Source organism: Cyanistes caeruleus, chromosome 16 (genome assembly GCF_971803275.1).
Source record: "Cyanistes caeruleus chromosome 16, bCyaCae1.hap1.1, whole genome shotgun sequence".
Classification (NCBI taxonomy): Eukaryota; Metazoa; Chordata; class Aves; order Passeriformes; family Paridae; genus Cyanistes; species Cyanistes caeruleus.
Genome location: NC_141716.1, coordinates 10,179,811 through 10,190,531, shown reverse-complemented (window position 1 = coordinate 10,190,531; position 10,721 = coordinate 10,179,811). Strand labels below are relative to the sequence as shown.

At 41.8% G+C, this 10,721-nt stretch overlaps 1 long non-coding RNA gene across 1 annotated transcript; it reads left to right on the top strand.

The window, feature by feature from the left end:
* Positions 1–4,413: 4,413 nt before the first annotated feature.
* On the top strand, positions 4,414–9,470 carry LOC147650179 (uncharacterized). Its single transcript, XR_015276918.1, has 3 exons — positions 4,414–4,511; positions 8,637–8,752; positions 9,396–9,470. It is a non-coding gene; the product is annotated as an uncharacterized LOC147650179 (long non-coding RNA).
* The last annotated feature ends 1,251 nt before the right edge of the window (positions 9,471–10,721 follow it).

Genomic DNA, 10,721 nt, shown 5'->3' with positions numbered 1-10,721 from the left:
TCTGAATTTTGCCTGTTTTCATAGAATCATAGGAAGGCTTTGGTTGGAATGGACCTTAAAGTTCATCTTGTTCCAACCCCCCTGCCAGTTTGCTTACATGTGTTTGGAGTTACCTTTTCCTCTCCTGTGTTTTTCATACAATGATTATTTTTCTTTTTGGTGGAAAGCTCTTTTAAGAGCCTGAAACACATCTCATGCCTTTGCTCGAGGGCTTCCTCACAGGCATGAGATGGTGTTTTGTTTTGTTTTTTCCTCCCCCTTTTCATGCCTAACTCACCCTCTGGGTTTGTTTGTTCTTCCCTCTTCCTCTGGAGCATCTGGAATGGTCCACAGCTGGAACTGGGCTAATGGGCAGGGTGCAGAGATGATTCTGGTGATGGAAGGAAGCTCCTCCAGCTGCTGGCTGGTGTGTATTGCCCCTGGTCACATTGGCAGGGATTGCTGCCATTTGATTTACTGCTCTGCCTCTCTCCAGCAACGAACACAACCTCCTCCCCAGGCACTGCTGGTATTCAGGGCTTTTTGTCTTTTGTGCTAAAACCCTGAAGTTTATTATAGAGAGTTGGATCTTCCTGGGTGGCTTGTGTTTAGGTGGATGTTGGAGATATGACTTTAGCACCAAGATTGTTGCCATGGCAGGGGGAAATGAAGTAGACAGTGTTTTGAATTGTGTGGTGTTGGGGAATGTGATGCTAAAAATAAAGGAAATATGTAATATTAAAGTGTTCATGCATACTCCACGATGTGATTTAGTGGTGGACCTGACATAGTGCACTATAATCTATGATCTTGGAGGTCTTTTCCAAACTTTATGACTCTACAGGGCCGATTTTGCTGTCATAGGAAGTGACTTTCTAGATCATTTGTGCTCACTGAAGCTGCTATGCACTGTAGGTACAGATTCATATTCTTCCTGCCAGTTTTGGTCTGTGCAGACACCTTGGGTTAGCAGAACAGAACACACGAATCCAAGTCAATATGTCTGTGTATTTCACTTTTCTGTTTGAGAATATTAAGGCCAGATTCTCATTTATACTAAGCCCACTAGCAATATTCTGGCAACAGAAAGATGCCTTAGCAGGAATGTAAATTAAAGCCTCTTTATACATTTAATAGTGTTTGTAGTTTCACTTGGCTGCGGTACAGGAATGACACATGTCTATTCAAATGGCATTTGCCATCCTGTTGATGGTTGCTGATATTCTTTGTGCCTCTACCCCCTAACTAACTAGACCATGAGTCTGCTGCAGTCACAGCTTTCCAATTTCCTTAAAACGTGCTTTTTTTTCCCCTTGAAACATCTAAACCAGGATTTAAGGCAATTTTTTTCTGTCCTTTCTTCACTATGCGATGACCCTGTTTGTGTCTTCATGAATTTCTACTAAATGTCCAGTTCTGCAGTGTCCAGACAGATTATTCTTGCCATGTCTGTTGCTTAAATTGAGAAGAGGGTTCTTCATCTCACTATGCAGAATATATTTTTATTTTTTGGATTAAGGAAAAAAAAACCTATATTAGGAATAAAACCTATATTTTCAGCTGTTGGAGCTAAAACCTCAAGTATTTTACATTAAATCATCCCAGCTTATACATGCTCAGGTCCATTTTCATTCCTGTCCCTTTATATCCTGTCTACAAGTGTCTCAACTTTCAAATGGGAAAATTATCCTTCAAAAAGCCCAACAGTTTAAAGAACAAAGAAGTGAGACCTTACGTACAAGGCTTGTAGAGAAGCTGCATGCAAACCATACAGGCCTAGAAAAAATGTCAATATCAGCATCTGCTTACTGTATTTCAGGTAAAATACTGCTTTTGCAATGTCTGAAAACATGGTATAAGTATTTTATTAGATTAACTGTAGACCTGACTGAAAGGTCTTGTGCTAAATTGCCACACATTCGACAATGCTGGCTCCAGAGAGCTTTGGAAAAAAAGCCTCTAACACAAATCCAAAATGAGTCTTTGCTTGTTCGGAATTTTTGCTTTTTAAGAATAAATTTTGGTAAGGCATCACTGAAAAGCCTATTGCCTTGAGACTGATATAGAAAAAAATTATAATGCTCTTCTCTCTCATGGAAATCTGGAGCTCTCCAGTGATTTAATTCTCTGATTCCTTCCTTTTAACTTCATAAGGACTTGGTCCAAAACTTGTCTGCAGCCTAAGACTGACTGCTAACTTGTCAGAGTCTCTGTCCCTATTGATATGAAATTGAGAAAATTGTGCACAAAGTAAGTAGAAAGGAAAGATATGTCTCCATCAAACTAAAATGACAGTATTTAGAGCTGCTAAGGAGTCAGATCTTAAAATAATTTATGTTGGTTGGGAAGCTTAAGGGTCTCAGTGCACATAAATTGGCATAAAGCTTAAGACACACAAATATTTATAAGATTTTCTAATTTAGTAAATGGAGTCTTAAAAACTAAGAGCTGAGTAGCCTCCCCATGTATGTAAAACATATGACAGCACTCTGCAGACCTCCACAGAGCATAACATGTCGTGTAAAGCGTTTCTGCAGAAAGCTCTTATCTCCTTGATGCTCTGAAGTCCTCCCTGTATCTTCCCAGGGATGTTTTAAGTCTTCACCACAACACTTTCTATCCAGATGAGCTGTTCCCTCCATTTCTCTGTCATGTGAATGTATATTTTTCTTCATTTCTAGATTAACTGTTCTTCTTGTGTTGATGGGTGAATTCTCTGAGTGGCTGGTAAGATAAAGATGCCCCTTTTTAGGAGCAGCTTGCACGAGGAGCACTGTACAGCTGAACAGGAGTGCTAGAATTTAATGTCTGGTTCTGTCACCGAGGCTCAGCCATCACCAGTTGTTTACTTATCACTCTGCATTGCTATTTTTTAAAGGATAAATAATTCCAACCCCAAGCAAAGTCATAATTTAAGGAGCAAGAAGGAGCATTGCGAAGAGGGGAGTCTCTCTGAAGGTGGAGGCTTCTCCCAGGCCTCATTAGCTCGGTGCTGGCTGGCAGGGCAGGGGCTGCAGGGCTGCTGACAGGGAGGTGATGGAGTGTCTGCTGGAGCCGTGCGTGGCTGCGGGTCAGTGCCCGAAATGTGAGAACAAAATGGGCCCGGGCGCTAATGACTGTCAGGTGCGCGCCAGGGCCTGCGGGGCAGCGGGAATTAGCGCTTGGCACACGGCGCGGGGTTCCTGCTGCCAAGCGAAACACAACTGGGGCCTCGTGTAAATAAACAAGGCTGAGGGAGCTTTTCCTCACGCTGGTTGTGCGTGGAGCCCGTGCACACACGTCCCTTGGCCTGTACGCGCAGCTCCTCCAGGGCAGGGAGCCAGGGGAGCTCCCAGCGCCATTCCCCTTTCCCAAGGCACAAAGCTAGGGGCTAGGGGCTGTTAAATCCCCTGGAGCATCTCTTTCCTCTTCCTCCTTGCCCATGCAGATGCTCACCTTGAAGGATGTTGCCTTCCTTACCTCAGAAACGATCCTCCTGATCTCCTAGGGTGAGCCCCCTTTCAGCCATCACCTCTCTTTTTCTATTCCCAGCCCCCTCTGATACGCACCAAGATTGCATTTCTGCTTTGGCCTGGGTTATGTTTTCCAGGCCAATATATTATGCCACTTTCACACTCCCCTCCCTGCCCCATCTGGCTTCCATCCTACCCCCATAAAGATTATTAATATCGCCTGTTTCCAGGCGATTTATTAGCAGGGGCCTAACTGGTGCCATTTCCCATTTTAGTAGAGCACTGAAAATAATCCTGAGGAGTGTGCCCAGCTATAAAAATGTACTTATACTGTCATATTTGCAGTTTCAAACATGCACCACTTGATAGTCTCAAAAGTGCTGTTTAATTGGGGTTTATGGGTTCTAATTAATTATACTATGTAAAAAAATTACTTGTCCCATTACAGCTCTCTGTGGTTTACTCTGAAGAGCAATGTAATTTAGAGATAAATTGTCCTTCTCTATCCCCCTGCTCCCCCTCTTCCCAGCAAGTCCCAGAACAGTTTCATTCTCCTCTAACCCAGGAATGAAGCAGAAAGAAAGCTACATTTTGTTCAAGGGACACAACTTTTCCCCATACCCATAAACAGCTTTAAAATGTGACTCGAAATGGTTCCACATTCCTTCTGCTGAATCAGGCTGGTGAAATTATGAATAATCCTGAGGCTTTGCACAGCTCAGGTCTGGAGGGGCTGGGATTTTGCAAAGACTTGAACATGATGGCTGCTGTGTGCGCTGTGGATTATTTCCTCTGATTATACAGAGGTAACAGTGAAGGAAGGTGGGAATGAGTGCAGGATTTTTTTACTGGATAAAGGTTTAGGTTGAGATTTCTCTCCAAGAATCTGTAGAAAAACAGGTAAAGGATCTGTCTGCCTTTATGGCATTTTGGTGTGACAAGCAGAAGAGGAAATATCTCAAGTTAACTTTCTCTCTTGCAGAATCATGAAGCCTGGATTACTCAAACAAATTTTGGGGCAGTCTTCTGACTTTTAAATGCTTCCTGGAAAGTCTTTGTGAAAAATGAGCAGCCAAGCAGGTACACTTGTGGTTGTTTGAAATATACTATGAAATTACACCCTTCACTGTAATAAATTTGGTCTCATGAGGCAAAACATGAAATATAGTAGGGCTGAAGTAGAAAACATTGTATCCTATGGCAAGAGGGGATAGCTTTACACTGAGAGTACGTTTAGATTTCATATTAGGAAAAAATTCTTCACTATGAGGGTGGAGAGACCCTGGCACAGGTGCCCAGAGAAGCTGTGGCTGCCCCTGGATCCCTGGAAGTGTCCAAGGCCAGGCTGGATGGGGCTTGGAGCAGCCTGGGACAGTGGAAGGTGTCCCTGCCATGGCAGGGGGTTGAAATGAGATTCCCTTTAAGGTCCCCTCCACCTCAAACCATTCTGTAATTCTATTATTTTGTCTGGAAGATAGAATGTTAATTAATGAAAAAAAGACAGGGCAAAGAAACCTCTTTAATTTGCTTTTTACTGGACAATGCTACTTACTTTAGAAATTTCATGTAATTTCAAACTTTTGTGTGCGACAGATACCTCCAGAATTATACCCCCAGCCCTAGGAAGGAAACTTGGTGATCTCTCCATGTCCCTGCTGTTACTCTCAGCACTAAAAGGTTATAATTCCTAATGTCACTGCACAAATGAGCGTTCATTGGATCAAAAAAGTTTGTTAGTCATGCTTCACTAACTTGCTTATTTTATAAAATTAATAACCAGCATGTCAGTTGCTGGAAACTTGGATCATCCTGGGTGTCCAGATCAGACTGCTTCATGTGCTGGAGCAGAAGCTGTGAGAACTGCCAAATAAAGAGGAAAAAAAAAAAAAGGGAAAAAAGAAACACCACAGTCACACACATTACTCATCAATCTGACAAGTAACAAGATTTATACTAAGAATTGTTTTTGTTAAAGTAATTCTTTTGTGCAGCAAACTTAGTTAAAAGAAATTTTAGTGCATATATCTAGCTAGTTGTATTAAGACTAACTACAACCTGCCATGTTTTATGGAATGAGTTAATAAAACAGAGCCCAAACCTGAATAAACCTGAAAAATCTCTGGGCAGTGTTTGGATAAGTCCAAACAAACCTGAATATCTTGGTGTTTGTACAGTGTTTATGTTTGCTTTTACATTGCTTTTACTGCCTCAGAAAGCCATTAATGGAGAATAACAATGTGAAACCTGCTCTTCTCATGTGATTTTCATCATCTAGAGATTTAAATAAGTGGGATCTGCTCTTTTCATGCTGTTCTGTCCCCATAAATTACTCCTGGAGGCATTAAAAGGGCTTGTGAAAAACACAGTAATAAATAGCCAGAGGACAAATACAAATGTTGCAAACTGCTCACGCTGCTGTGGCAGCAGCTCTGCTGCGAATTTATTGAGCAAAACTGATGAGGGATCTCCATACCTGTGTCAGCTCTGCTCTGTGAGGAGCTTCATTTCACACCGCCAAAACCGATGCTAAAAATCCCTTTTTTTTATGGGATGATTTTTAAACCGGTATTGTGATTTCTCAGGAGCTGACTGGGTTACTCTGGTTATTCCAGAGGAGCAGAGGGTTAAGGAAAATGAAGAGAGAAAGGAAATACCAACTGCAAAAGGATTTTGTAGCCCATGGCACCTGCGGCAGCTCCCAGCCCTGGGTGGAGCGTGCCTCTGGGCAGGGACAGCGAGGTTGTGTAACCCAGGAGAGCTCTGCCAGCTCCTTGCTCCTGACACATCCCAGACCACAAGCATGGCCCCTACATCTGAGGAGAGGAGCAGCAGGGCCACGTGTGAGTCATGGCCCTCATGACAGGGGAATTCCTCGCTGGCTGCTGGCAGCGGCCGCGCTGAGCGGTTTCCACTGCCCGAGCATTACGGAAAGAGCTCTCAGCTGAGTGTGAATTCTGATTGCTCACCTCCCTTCAAAATAGAAGATCCTGACATAGGTTTTTGGTTTTGGTTTTTTTTATTATTATTAAACAGTTCTCATTGCTGTTCCTTTGAGAACTGGGAGAAGCCTAGGTTCACACAAGCCCCAGCGTGTCCTTCAGAGGTGACTGAATCAAACTGCCTGTGCCCTTGATAAGAAAACAATGAGCAAAATATTAATCAGTGAAACTGACAGATTGTCTAACTTTGTATGGCATTTAATTAACCCAAACCCTGGGTTCATCTCTTAAAAGTCCCCAAATCAGTGTTGGGAGCTGAGGTGGGCTAGCTCTGCCCGCTGCAGTCCCTGTGTCTGGATGGGAAACTCAGAGCTGCTGCTCCTTCTTACACAACTCGGTGGTCGGTCCTTCAGGGTAAAAAAGCTCAGATTCTGGTCCTTTTTTCATAAGTCTGTGAAATGAGGCAGACCTGTGTGTGAGGAAAGAACAGAGCTCCACTCTTCGCTCTGCTCTAAGTGGGAGAGACAGTAAAAGTACCTGGAAAATGAGGATACATTCCTGAGTGTCACTGTATTGAAAATAGCACATTTAATAACTTTTTTTATTACAAAACGTAGATGCTACTGCACTGGTATTTTAGAAATAGTTGGTGTTGTACCTGTAAAAAGGATTGCTTGAAACTTTCCAGGCTTCTTTATTTCCTTGTAACTCTGTCAAGCTCCAAATATTCACATTAAAATTTCCAATGCTAGTATCAGCTCTGGTTGATTTATTTAGAACAATTTAAACTGAACACAAATGAAATTTTAAGGGAATTTGGAAGTTTGAGGCAAGACAGACATGAATCTCTCAATTCAGAATGAAATGAAATTATGAAATAACTGAATTTCCTGAATACTGGAAATTTGGAGATCTGCTTCTACATACTCCTTCAGCAGGGAATGTTATAAAATACAAGTGGTTCTGATTTACACAGGCACATGTATCTTCATTTCCTGAAACAGAAAGACACAGTCAGAAGGCTGAACTGAAACCTATCGGGCAGATTTTTTTCACCTTTAATTTTAAATTGAAAACTTTAATCATTTGAGCATAATATACCATGCCAGGTATTTCTGCCAGTCTTTGGAAAATTTTGACTGATTATGAGTCAGGTACAAGAGTATAAGTATACAGAAGTTTATATTATTACACATATATAATAACAGTTTTATCCTATACATTATATTTATCATATATAAAATACATTTATATTTTAGTTTAAAATTCCATTTGTATATCAAGTTTATATTTTATATATATACATATGTGTAAAGGAGACTGTTGTCCTTGGAAAGCTTATTATTTAGAAATTGGTATCAGGAAATCATGAAATTAGGGTTTCCTGCAAAGTGTTTATTTTGCTTCTTCTTGTACCTGTGCTTGGTCTAGTCTTTAATTACTCGACCATGTGCTATATTTAGGAGAGGACCCTGGTGTCACTCAATTCAGAAGGTGGAGCAGCTTGGGACATGAGTCAGAGCTGGGGAGAGGAGGAGGAGGAGGAGGAGGATGCCTGATGGACTTTGCCTGTATCTGCTGTGGAAGCAAGGAGAGCATAGTAAAAGGCAGAGAACTGAAAAGAAAATGTGGTATCTCATGGTTCAAGCATATGAACCCAGCAAACTTTCATCCAGACTCAGAGAAGTCAATTTGAACTAAATTCTTCCCAACTGGCTATTAATTTTATTTTGCTTTCCCTGTTTCCATTTGCAGAGTACACTGCCAGTGTTATTTCTCCTGATATCTGACGCTGTACAATGTTAAACATTCTGAGAAATCAATTCCCAGACATCTCAGTTTGGGCACCCAACTCTAGCAGAATGTTTTGACCTGAATCTCTTTGTGTTTCAGTTTCCCATCTGTTAAGCAAGAATAATAATATCCTCTCGTCTTACAGGGTGTTGTTAGGAGAAACGAGGCTTGTGAAGCACTCATATGCCATACTGATAAGAGCCCTCGAAAAACTCACAAGAAAATTAGCAATTGTGTCTTCCAAGCAGGTTTGGAGTAGTATGTGGTAAATGGGGCCTCAAGCCACATGCTGAATAATGACACTGTAACAAAATATTGAATATCTGCTTATTAAGTGAACACTGTCCATCCTGAGGTAGAATCTGGTGGAAAACAAGGCATGATCCTATATTTAAAGAATGACTCATAATGCAGATGAATAAGGGTTTATGGTTAACCTCAGTTCTAATGTTTTGATCACTTGGTTTTGCAGATATAAGGGGTGCATATGCAAAAGGATACCTGTGCCTAAAAGGAAACAAAATCTGAGTTCAAAAATTCTTGTTGATCAGTGAAGTGTGCAGGATCTTCATTCTGGTCTCTGCAAAGGTAATGCTTCTTGGTGCCTGGTGGGTTTTGGAAAGACACTGCAGCTCTTCTGTTTGGGAAAGAGTTTTCAAGCAAATATTGAAGTGCAGCTTGTTGCCTCTCCTTTGCTTTCAAATGATGAGAAAAGCTTTACAGCTGGGACAGCTGATAGTGGAAATAGTTTTGAGATTAGTGCTTGGATTTTTGTATGCACCTGGATGGGCTCCTGCAAAATTTGCATGGGGAGCTATAGCACATTCTGTTATTAACACTTCTTCCTACGGCTTGTGGAAGAGGAAACTCCTAAGTTCCGTGGCAATCAAGTGCAGAGCTTTCACAGAGCTAGATATCTTGTTAAAGATAGAAGAATATTTTGGCTCAAGAACAAAAGGGTATTAATTGTCTATGAATAAATTCTGCCTGGAAAGTAAATGAAGGGGTTTTTAACCATCAAAGCAATAGGATTGTTGAGTATCTTCCCATTGGGAAGAAACATGGAGCTTCCTTTTTTCCTCACAAGGTGTCTGGTAAAAATACAGAAGGGGTTTGCAGATCTCTGTAAGGGCAAACAGGCCTTAAGACCCTAAGAAATCTATTTCTGGTCTTATATCTGGTATTTCTTGTTGCTGTTCTGACAGGGTTGACTTTTTTTTTCTCCACACAGGAGAAACTGGCTCCTGCAGGGATGAAGGAACAAGTCTTATCTCCTCAACTTCATTAATGAGGACTCATGAGCAGAGTAAGGAATCAGAAAGGCATCTTTTCAAAGGAGACAGATCCTAGTTATGGAAGAGTAAAGTGCTTTGCCTCCTCGTGCCCCTCTACAAACCCTTCCCTGCCTTCTGAAGGATGGAGAGCCCCCATGGGAGAGGGGTGCAGCATGGTGCAGTGCTGGATGCTGTCTGCACTCCAGTGTTTGCTCTCCTCCTGCTTATTCTCTGCTCTTTGCAAAGTAGGGTTGGGTTGGTTTTGCTGATAAAGGATCCTTCCCAGGCACAAGGAAGAGAGGAACAATTCCAGGCCACTTTTCAAGTCACTGGGAGCAAAACATAGCTGCCCCTGCACCTTGTGAGGGGTGTAAAGCATGTCTGATTGCTTAGCCATCAACAGGAGGCAGCTTAGGGTGAACCCTTCCTGCTGCTTTGCCACTATTAAGATCCAGAAGCACCTTGATGTTTCCTCACTGGCAATAATTTGCAGGATTAAATACTTCAAGCCACTCTAAAATTAGTTCCAGGAGGCATTTTTTGCTTTCGTTTCAGAGCTCTCGTGAGCCTTTCTTACTCTGTAAGTCTGCAACAGCTAATTACCTGATGGTTACTGTGCTCTAGATTTCAAATATCTGTCTTTTCCACTGCTCTAAACACCCAGGTGGGGTTACAACACAGAACTTGTACCAGGAGTGTTTGCCAACAACTGTAACAAGCTCAGACAGCTTCGTGAGATGGGGAAATAAACCACTGCAAACAAAATTGGCTTTGTCCACTGTGTCCATTCAAGATTCAAAGCAAACTTATTTTTGAGCTTTAAAAAACATCTCAGAGAACCACTGGAAGTAATTCTTTTATGTCTTGAGCCCTCTCCATCTCTCTAATCCACAGCCTTCAGAATCACAGTACACATTTTCAGCTTTCAGTGCTGTGGTTTAAGTTTGCAAGGAATACTTGATATTTTATTTTGAGAACATCTGAACTGGATGCTGCTGCTGTTTGTCCTATGCAGGGATGTCACTATCAGAGTCAGAGGTAGAATAATTCTTGGAGAAGTGAGAAATCTTATCACAGCAGCAAAAGAAAAAGCACAGCTGGAAAAAAGCCCTCTGCACAAATCCACTGGCAGCAGAAGATAGAGATATCTTGAAGATATAGTTCACTCTGCTTGGTGTTTCTGGCCACTTTTTGGCCCATGCTGAATATGGCCATGCCATCACCCTTTCTATTTTCTTCCCACCCTTCCCTGGCCCCCTTGAGATGATTCACTCTCTATATAC